This window comes from Centruroides sculpturatus, unplaced genomic scaffold (assembly GCF_000671375.1).
Source record: "Centruroides sculpturatus isolate CEXI.00-Female unplaced genomic scaffold, Cexi_2.0 scaffold226, whole genome shotgun sequence".
Lineage (NCBI taxonomy): Eukaryota > Metazoa > Arthropoda > Arachnida > Scorpiones > Buthidae > Centruroides > Centruroides sculpturatus.
In genome coordinates this window covers 9,026-18,050 of record NW_019384525.1, presented here as the reverse complement: position 1 = coordinate 18,050, position 9,025 = coordinate 9,026, and positions in this window count along the sequence as shown.

The following is a 9,025-nucleotide window of genomic DNA, read 5'->3' as shown; positions in this document are numbered from 1 at the left end:
ATAATATTGAACAAACGCGTGTAAATATAACAGAAAGAAAATCATTGTTTAAATCGGCCATTTTGAGATAGCTCTTTCTCAGGCAAAAGTGTTTTCGACCGTCGGCAGCAACTGCTCGGCGCACTGCTGAATAAAAGAATGCGCAGAATGTTTATAGACCTTGTCTTCATCCGTTACACTTCCGCCCGCTGTCAGCAGAAATTTTTACTAGGTTTCCCATTGTGGTAATTTATTTTCATCTCAACTTTTTATCCTCCACTCTTCTTACAACAAAAAATCTTTAGACACTATTTTACAGCGAAGCTTTCCATTATAAAATATAGTGCAAAACAAACCTCGTGTGGAATAATCTAAAATTTACGTTTTTTCATGCAATTTCAAAACACCAAAGATTAAGACTAAAAGTACGAAATCATCTATTAGATTACTTCGTATTTCTAATCTTTATCTTTGGTGTCATTAGCGAGGTTGCGGCCGAAGTTTCCATCTCTAAAATGTCAATGTCGAACGTCAAGCGCCACTTACAAGATAGCGGCGCTTGAAGTTCGACGTTGACATTTTAGAGATGAGAACTTCGGCCGCAACCTCGCTATTTTCTTCCCGGGCAACGCCGGGCTCACCCGCTAGTTAATGAATAATAAACGATCGTTGCACGATGGCATATTTGCTAAATGTCAAAAAATATTAATAAAAAAGGTTGGAGCAATTAAAACTATCTGCGCTCCGACTCCGGACAAAAACCCATTGCTCTGGGCTCCCGAACACACTCCGCTCCAAAACACCGGTAAAAATTCCGAAAATTTAGCAGCTCTCTAGCGGAGAAAAAGACGAAGTATCGACGAAAAGGAGACAAGTACAAAAATGGCGATCGCAAATTGGATTTTTCGATAATTAACGGTTATTTTTGGGAGTAAGGCGTATTTTCGAAATTATGGTACAGAACCCGACCATTTTACCGCGCCCGAAATAATCGTCTATAAACATAAGATCAAGATACGATACCGTGATGCATCGCGGCAGTCGCCATGTTGGGGTTCTTTTTGTTATACGGTGTTTCTAGAGCGAAGCTGATTGTTTGTTTATTTCGATTTCAATTAGTCGGATTTCTTGTTATACAGGGTCTTTATACTTAAAGTTCCACTTTGAAATGGCCATAAAAGGAAAACCACTGGACAAAATGTTATCAAACTTGATAATAGTTTTAAAAAAGTCGTGGGATTTTATTTTCTCCCCAAAAATAGTTCAAAAAGTCACCACCAGCGGGAAATGACGCTGTATGCAATATTGTTAAACGAAATACAACACGAAGACATCGGTTGAAAGTGTTTTTAATCGTTTCTAAAACGTGTAACAAAGCGTGTTCAATGTGGCGTGCACCATTTTCTGAAAGCGAGTTAAATCGCATTACTGTGTTGTCAATAGTAGCTCTTGGAATATCAGGAGGAATGTTACGGACATGGCGGTGTATCGCATTTTTCAATTCCGCCAAATTGTTCATTTTCATTTTCAACCGATGTCTCTATGTCTTATTTCGTTTAACAATATTGCATACAGCGCCATTTCCCGCTGGTGTTGAGTTTTTATACTATTTTTTGGGGAGAAAATAAAATCCCACGACTTCCTTTAAACTATTACCAAGTTTGATAACATTTTGTCCAGCGGTTTTCCTTTTATGGCCATTTCAAAGTGGAACTTTAAGTATAAAGACCCTGTGTATATATATTTTATATGGTTTGGTGTTCAGCACCGAATTGTAAAAATTCGATAGCCAAAGCAGAGTCGGTAGATTAACTGGTCTTTCGACTAATAGTTCAAACTTAGCTAGAGACAATATTTGCCGTTAGTCGGCGCTACTGTTAGCAGGAGATCGTTGTTCTTGCTAGGTATATACTGAAGTCAGTGATTTTGACCTATAATAATTGTTTTTTTAGCTCCATAAAAATGCCAACGTGCTTTGTGCCAGGATGCAAGGCAGGATATAAGTCATCGAACGAGAAGAGACATTTCTTCCGTGCTCCNAGGCATGTCCCAAAGTGACAGAAATACATGTTAATCCCAATAACTTCCAGAGAATGAGTGTATTGCTGGCAGCTCAAGTGACACTTTTTTTTACTTATATAATCTTGACTTGATAAGAATACTTTTATTTATCTCATATATTTATAGATATTTAGTAATACTTTTGCTGATGCTATGCTGTTTTATCAACAGCGTGAGGTTGCTATCCTAAAGAATGCAGATGTTACAATAAGTTTCATACGTCACAACAATGCTCTTTTTGATGCTTTAAATCGTAGATTGCCACAGGAAGGAATCAGACATGATTCAAATGATCTCAAGGTAATAGTAATGATTCACTAGCAAAAACTATAAATGTTTTAATTAACAACTTTTTAAAAATAGGTTATTGAAGAATCTCTAGAATGGTTAAATAGATGGGAAGCATTCAGATTACAGATTAGAAGCACTGATCAAAAGGGATTTTTGAGCCACCAGACAGCAGAAAATCTACGCTTGACGCTGACTAGTATCTTAGCACTCGTCAGACAATTGCTTCCAAACTCATATTATATCCTGACAGCTCACTTTAATCAGGACCCATTAGAGGTAAAATTGACTTAGTGTAATGATTATATAATCTTGTATTAAACCTTAACTTATGTTTTCATTTCAATTAGCGTTTCTTTGGAATGATAAGACAAGGAAGTGGAAGCAATTCTCATCCCACAACAGTACAGTTCTTATACCTGTACAGACTGATGACTGTTTACAGTTTGGTTCGTCCTCCCAAACGAGCATCAGTTCAAACTGATCCAGGATCTATGCTTATTACTTTAAAAAATCTTCTTCATAGTCATAAAAAACCATTCAGAGAAGTTCAAGAACAATTGGAAGAACATTTAGAAAATTTGCTTTGTGATCCAAGTTTATACTATGGAGATCCTAGTGATAGTGAATTATTAGATCATGATTATTGTACACCAGAAACATTTAAGTTTATCCTACATTATTTAGGAGGTTATATTATTTATCGTCTACTGCCATCACTCGGTTGTGATGAATGCAAAAATATATTAACAGCAAAACCTGAGGATGCTGCACCAGAGAAGACATTTACATTCATCAAATCTCGAGGAGGTTTGTTATATCCAAGCTATAAGCTTTGCCAATTGATGTACTGGGCAGAAAGCAAAGTATGCGAAAAATTAACAAACCCAAACATGGATGTTTATTTTTCAATAATGGATAATATATTAAATCAGTGCTCTGTTACATTGATGATAGGATGTGACAATGCTGGTCACAAGTCCTACTTGACTTCCAGATTTTTGCACTTTTTTGTTACTTGTCGATTGCATTTTTTCACGCGAACGATTAATCAATCATTTATTTCATCAGTTGAAAGTAAAAACCATAGAAAAATTTCTCACTTAAAGTAAATTTTAATAACGCAAATAATAATAATAATTATTATTATTAATATGTATAATATAATTTGTTTGTATGTACAATAAATTTTTAACGTATAATAAATTCACATAATAGCACAATTTAATAATAATAATACTATTGTGTCAGTTTTGTTCCTTGTCATTTATTTAACTAAATATAAAACTCAGCGTTTTTAAAACACTTAATAAAGCATTAAACACCTTCCATCGCTGAGAAATGTTTATTTAATAAAATACGTTCGAACTCATTTACACCTGAGGATAGTTTATTCCATGAGGCTGAAAATGTTAGTGTTTTATTAAATAAACATTTCTCAGCGATGGAAGGTGTTTAATGTTTTATTAAGTGTCATTTATTTATCCATAAACCTGGTTTTGGGTTTAAATAAAAGCTTTTTCATTCTTATAATAAAATGCATATAAAAAATTATGAAATCGAACTCGAAGGTTATATATCTTTCAATAAAAAGAAAACATTCGACCTCACAGGGATTCGATCTAGCGGTCTTGTAGTGATTGCAGTGCCCCTGGTGGTAACACTTGTCTCTAGTTGATTCTAGCAACGAGCGAAGATAGGAAGTCGAAAGACCAGTTAATCTACCGACTCTGAGCCAAAGGTATATATAATTAAAGGCTTTAACTAAATAGGTTTTAAAATGAAAAGCTATGTCAATGATTCTTATAATAAAGTATGAGGACAAATTTATTTGTCTTCGAAATGCAAACTTAGAGAAGAAATTTGGAGATATTTGATAAAATAAGAATATATTCAGTTTTCTACATTCACGTGCATTTTGCATTACACAAACTGCAAACGGGAGCTCAGGCTTAAACATTTTTATAAATTAAAATTAGATGAAGAGAAAAGAAAACCATTTTCACAAATTTTACATGTTAAGTAAAGTAAACCTTCAAAATTATTTACAAGAGATAATAATTTCCCTCATTTAGGAACTTTCTTACGCATGTAAACTAAATTTAATTTTTTCTTTGGAGAATTAAATAATTATATTTATAAAAATTTATTAAACAGTAGACAAAAAATAGAAATACAGTAAGACCCCGCTTAACGCTATCGCGATTAACGCCGATTCGATATAACGCGGTCTGCTCGAAGCTTAAAAAAAACTCAAAATTTACGCTGGTTCAAATTAACGCGGCATTTCATTGATTCGTATATAATACGATTATTCCCAAACACGAACCAAAATCGTCGTAGCGCCGTACTTTCCCCAAATCAATTGTTTGTTTGGTGTAATTTTGAAAAAAAAATATGACATCGCGGATGCCGTAGGTAATATCGACTCGGCTTGGCAAGAATTAAGCGATAAATGCGCGAACGAAGTGCGGAAGAAGTTACGGCCGAAGGTATCCAAGAATTCTCGACGAGAAGAGCCAATCGCCGTATCGTTAAGTCGACCAAATTGTCAACCTAATCGATACAGCGGGATTAGGACACGTAGGCGTGCGGGATGTCGAAGAGTTACCGCGGGTTTCTGGTGAGAGTCTTACCAACGACCACCTTCGAGAACTGGCAGAACAACGAATTCGTGTAGAACTGGATAACGGTGATTCTGAAAACCGGATAACCCAATGAATTTCTATACAGATTTCCTTAGCAAAAGTTTGGTAACGATAACCGAAATCGTCGATCAAATTGTAGCGAACCACCCGGATTTCGAAAGGAGGGCAAAAGCCAGACGAGGCATTTTGGATGCGATTTTCCGCTACCGACATTTGCCTAAGGAACAGAGCTGTGGAGTCGTAGTCGTGGAGTTTAGGTGTTTTAGCCGGAGTCGGATGGTAAGGAAAAGTCGGAGTTGGAGTCGGTAGATTTTTACGCGACTCCACAGCCCTGCTAAGGAAAGAAAAAGAAATCGACGAATGACACTAGACGACTTCGTGGCAAAAAACAAGAATTTTAGAAGAGCCAGGACCTTTGTCACAAAAAAATGAACTTTACATTTCTGCGTGCGTATGTTTGTGTGTTATTTAACATATATTATTATTACGCAAATTAATATGAAACAACTTAAAATTAAAGTAAAATCTGTTTATTTCTGGTGGAGTGTTTCCCTTTCCCTATTTACTCTGTGTTAAAATGACCTCGTTTAACGCCGTTTCGTTCATCGCTTTTTGTCGTTGGGGAACGCATTCCCTGTGTTAAGCGGGCTTTTAATGTATCTACTTCAACTTTATTTATTGTTTATTTTACAACAAAATGATCATTAAGCGGGAACAATTCATTAGAATATGCAATTTGTACCGTTACAATACTTTCAATTATTACGAAATATTAATTTAAACGGCTGAAAGTTTTAATTTCAATCGTTACATTTTATTTTAAATTTTAAAGTGTATTTTCGGTCCACAAACGACGCGTAGCAACATTTATCGTGGTTAATAAATCTTTATTCTAATGTTTCTGTTATTCCGTTTAATAAGTTACATAATGTCGTTATTATAGTGTTGCCACCAGGCCGGTTTTTAAATTCGTAGTCAGGATTAATTATTAATTTGTCCGGTTTTCGTAGAAATATTGAAATTATGACGAAACAAAATAAATTTATAAAAATATTTTAACTCGGCACGCCCACCCAAACTTATCCCCGGGCCACCAAGAGTGACAGAAAATGTACTTCTAAAGTTCTAATTGGCAAATATTCCAACATTTCGCGTATTGTTCAGTTCTTAGCTGTAAAATGACACCGGCTTCAAATTCAAACGAGTCAGGGGCTAGTGTTATTATTTATTATTCTTATTTTTACAATTAATATCGCCATCGGACTGTTATTAGTTATTTTTGCAACCGGGTATTACTTTTTAAAAATGAAATTTGTCGTGTCAATTTTCAACCGTTACCAATAACGATAGAAAAATCTAATCAAAAAACGTACGGCCACGTTAATTCTCAATTTACAAATGTATCGGAAGAATTAAATGATGTCATTAATGTTTTTCAAGATACCTATATTTAATTTTTAAGATGAATGGTTTCTTTTAATGTTTTAAAAGTTTTGTAATTCATAAAGGAATAATAAAACATTTTTTAAATTATAATTTCAAAAAATTACGGTTTTTTTAGGGTAGAAAAATATTTTAAAGGGTTTTTTTCCACTCGATCTAGGGGGCGTAAGCGTCCGGGACTCGGCAACGGTGCTAGGCCGGAACTCGGAGAAGGCGCGGAAGTAGCGCCACCGCCTATTTTCCGTTACGTCCCCGGAGAAGACGGACGGATTTCGGGTGGAAAGATTAAAATTATTTCGTAAGTGATCGAATACGGGCGAAGGAAGATGTCGGCTAAGGGTACGAAGTTAAAGGAATGGGAATCGGAAAAATTACTGTTCGATTACTCGTCCGCTTTCGAATATTCGTCGTTTTCTCCCGGGCAGAAAACGAATTATAATTCCGCATTTTCCTATTCCTCCGATTTCGACCCGTGCCGGGACACCGGTAAGAGTTGGGCTTTGTACTTTATTTATGACGTTTGAAGTCGCCACCCGTTTAATTAAAGCTTCGAAATATTGCGGCAGAGGGCGAGTCGCCGTCGTCCCGATGCCTGAGGTTGGTCCTGTCCTGGCTGTGCTATTTGTCCGTGGTCCTGGCCTTTCCCCTGTCTCTGGTCGTCTGCCTCAAGGTGAGTTCCGATTTTGATTTCGGACCGGCGCCGTCGTATTTCAATTTTAATTAAGCTTAAGAAATTTTTATTCCTTACTTTACAATCGAATTTTTATTTTAAAGCGAGTTCCTTCGTTGGAAAGAATTGCTATTATCCGATTGGGGAAACTTCAGCCCGTTAAAGGACCGGGTACGAACGTAAATAAAACGTATTATTTAATTGTATTATTAATTAACTAAGAAATTAATAATGAATATTTAACCAATTAATATATTAATTAAAAAATGGCCGACCGTTTTTAATTTAGTAAATTGCCGGTAAAAAGCATTGTTTTTTACCCACATAAACCGCCGAAGTGTGCCGTAGAAATTACTTTTTACATTTTTACCGTCGTCTTACTACGAATAATAAACGTTGGTCTTTTATAATTTGAAAGGTAGTTTCAAAAAATTTTATTAGCAAAAAATATACGATTCGTTTACGTATAACGAAAGGCTGGCGTTTGTCCGCGCTTTGGCCGGTAAATTGGAGCAAACCTACCGATTGGGTTTGGGCCGCGGGGTTAGTGACAGTTATTTTGCCGTCGGTTTCGTTTGAAATTTTTAATTAAATGTCAAACGAAAATGTAATTCACGTAATTCGAGATTAGAAAAAAGAAAAATACGAAATTAAAGTTTTGTTTGTTGAGATTCTTTCTATTAAATTAAGTGTGAAAATGATGCCGGCGTAAAAAATAAGTTTAAATATTTTTAAATGTCTTATACCCCGCGTAATGCTGGAGTCGCACTTACAGAAAAATAAAGATTGCGTAACCGTAATGGCAATTTCCTGTTCGGTATGAATTCCGTGTTTTCGCACGTAAAATCGTGGGGAAAAAAATAAATCAGATGTATTCCTATTTGTGTATAGAGTGTTTGTTCGTGTTACTGGCAGTGCTACGCTACGTTTGTTCCGGCTCCTGCCGATTCCAGCTAAATGTGCTTCTTGGTCGCCTTTGACTTTGTCTTTCTGAACTTCGTGATTTTGAAGCGGCTACGTTGTAGACGCGTCGTTGCTTCCGGGGATCCGATCGGTCGGCGTCCGTGTCTTACGGCCGGAAAAAATTTCCGCCGGGCACATCTCGAGTTGATTTTCCAGAAATTTTATGCGTGACGGATGTAAAATTTTTCTGGATTTGGCTTTCGGTTTATGTTTCCGGTGGTGTTTTTTTGTAACTGTGACTCCGGCCTTAAACTCGGCCAGACGGGGAAAAATAACACCGTATTCTTTTTGTTTACGACCGCCTTAAATTACGAAAGTGCTTAATATTTGCTTTAATTTCGCTTGGTAATATTGTAATTATTTTATTTTAAATACTCGGAAATAGTCGTCAAATCTTATATTTTCATTTAGAAGTTATCGTCTAGATTAGTGGTTTTCCGCCGGAGAAATACGGGCGGAATTCTTCGCGTATCGAAAAGTTCCCAGCTGGGTGGAAATCTGAAAGGCGGAAGTCTTCGCTGCCTTTAATCGCCCAAACCCGGCGTATTGCCCCGATTTAGCGCCAAGCGATTTTCACGCGTGCAAACCCGACCCTCGTGAGAATATGTAAATTAGTCCGATATTACATTCTACGAATTTAGTCCCCGTCAGAACACGTAAATTACGGCCTCCAAAATAGCGCTTTTCTTATGGAATTAGTCCCCATAAAAATATGTAAATTAGGTGCCATTAATATACAACATTTCCTACAGAATAAGCCTCTGCAAGTTTATGCAAATTAGGTACAAAAATCATTAAAATTAATTTCCTGATTTTATTATTCAATGTTTGACCGCTCGTTGACGATGTTAGTGCTTTTGTCTTTGATGCCGGCCGGATGGGTCTCTAGACTAGCGGCTTCTTCCGACCCCTCGTACGAGTGATAAAAAAGGGTTGCCCGAGGCGTCGAGACTGTCCGGAGCCTTGTTTTTAA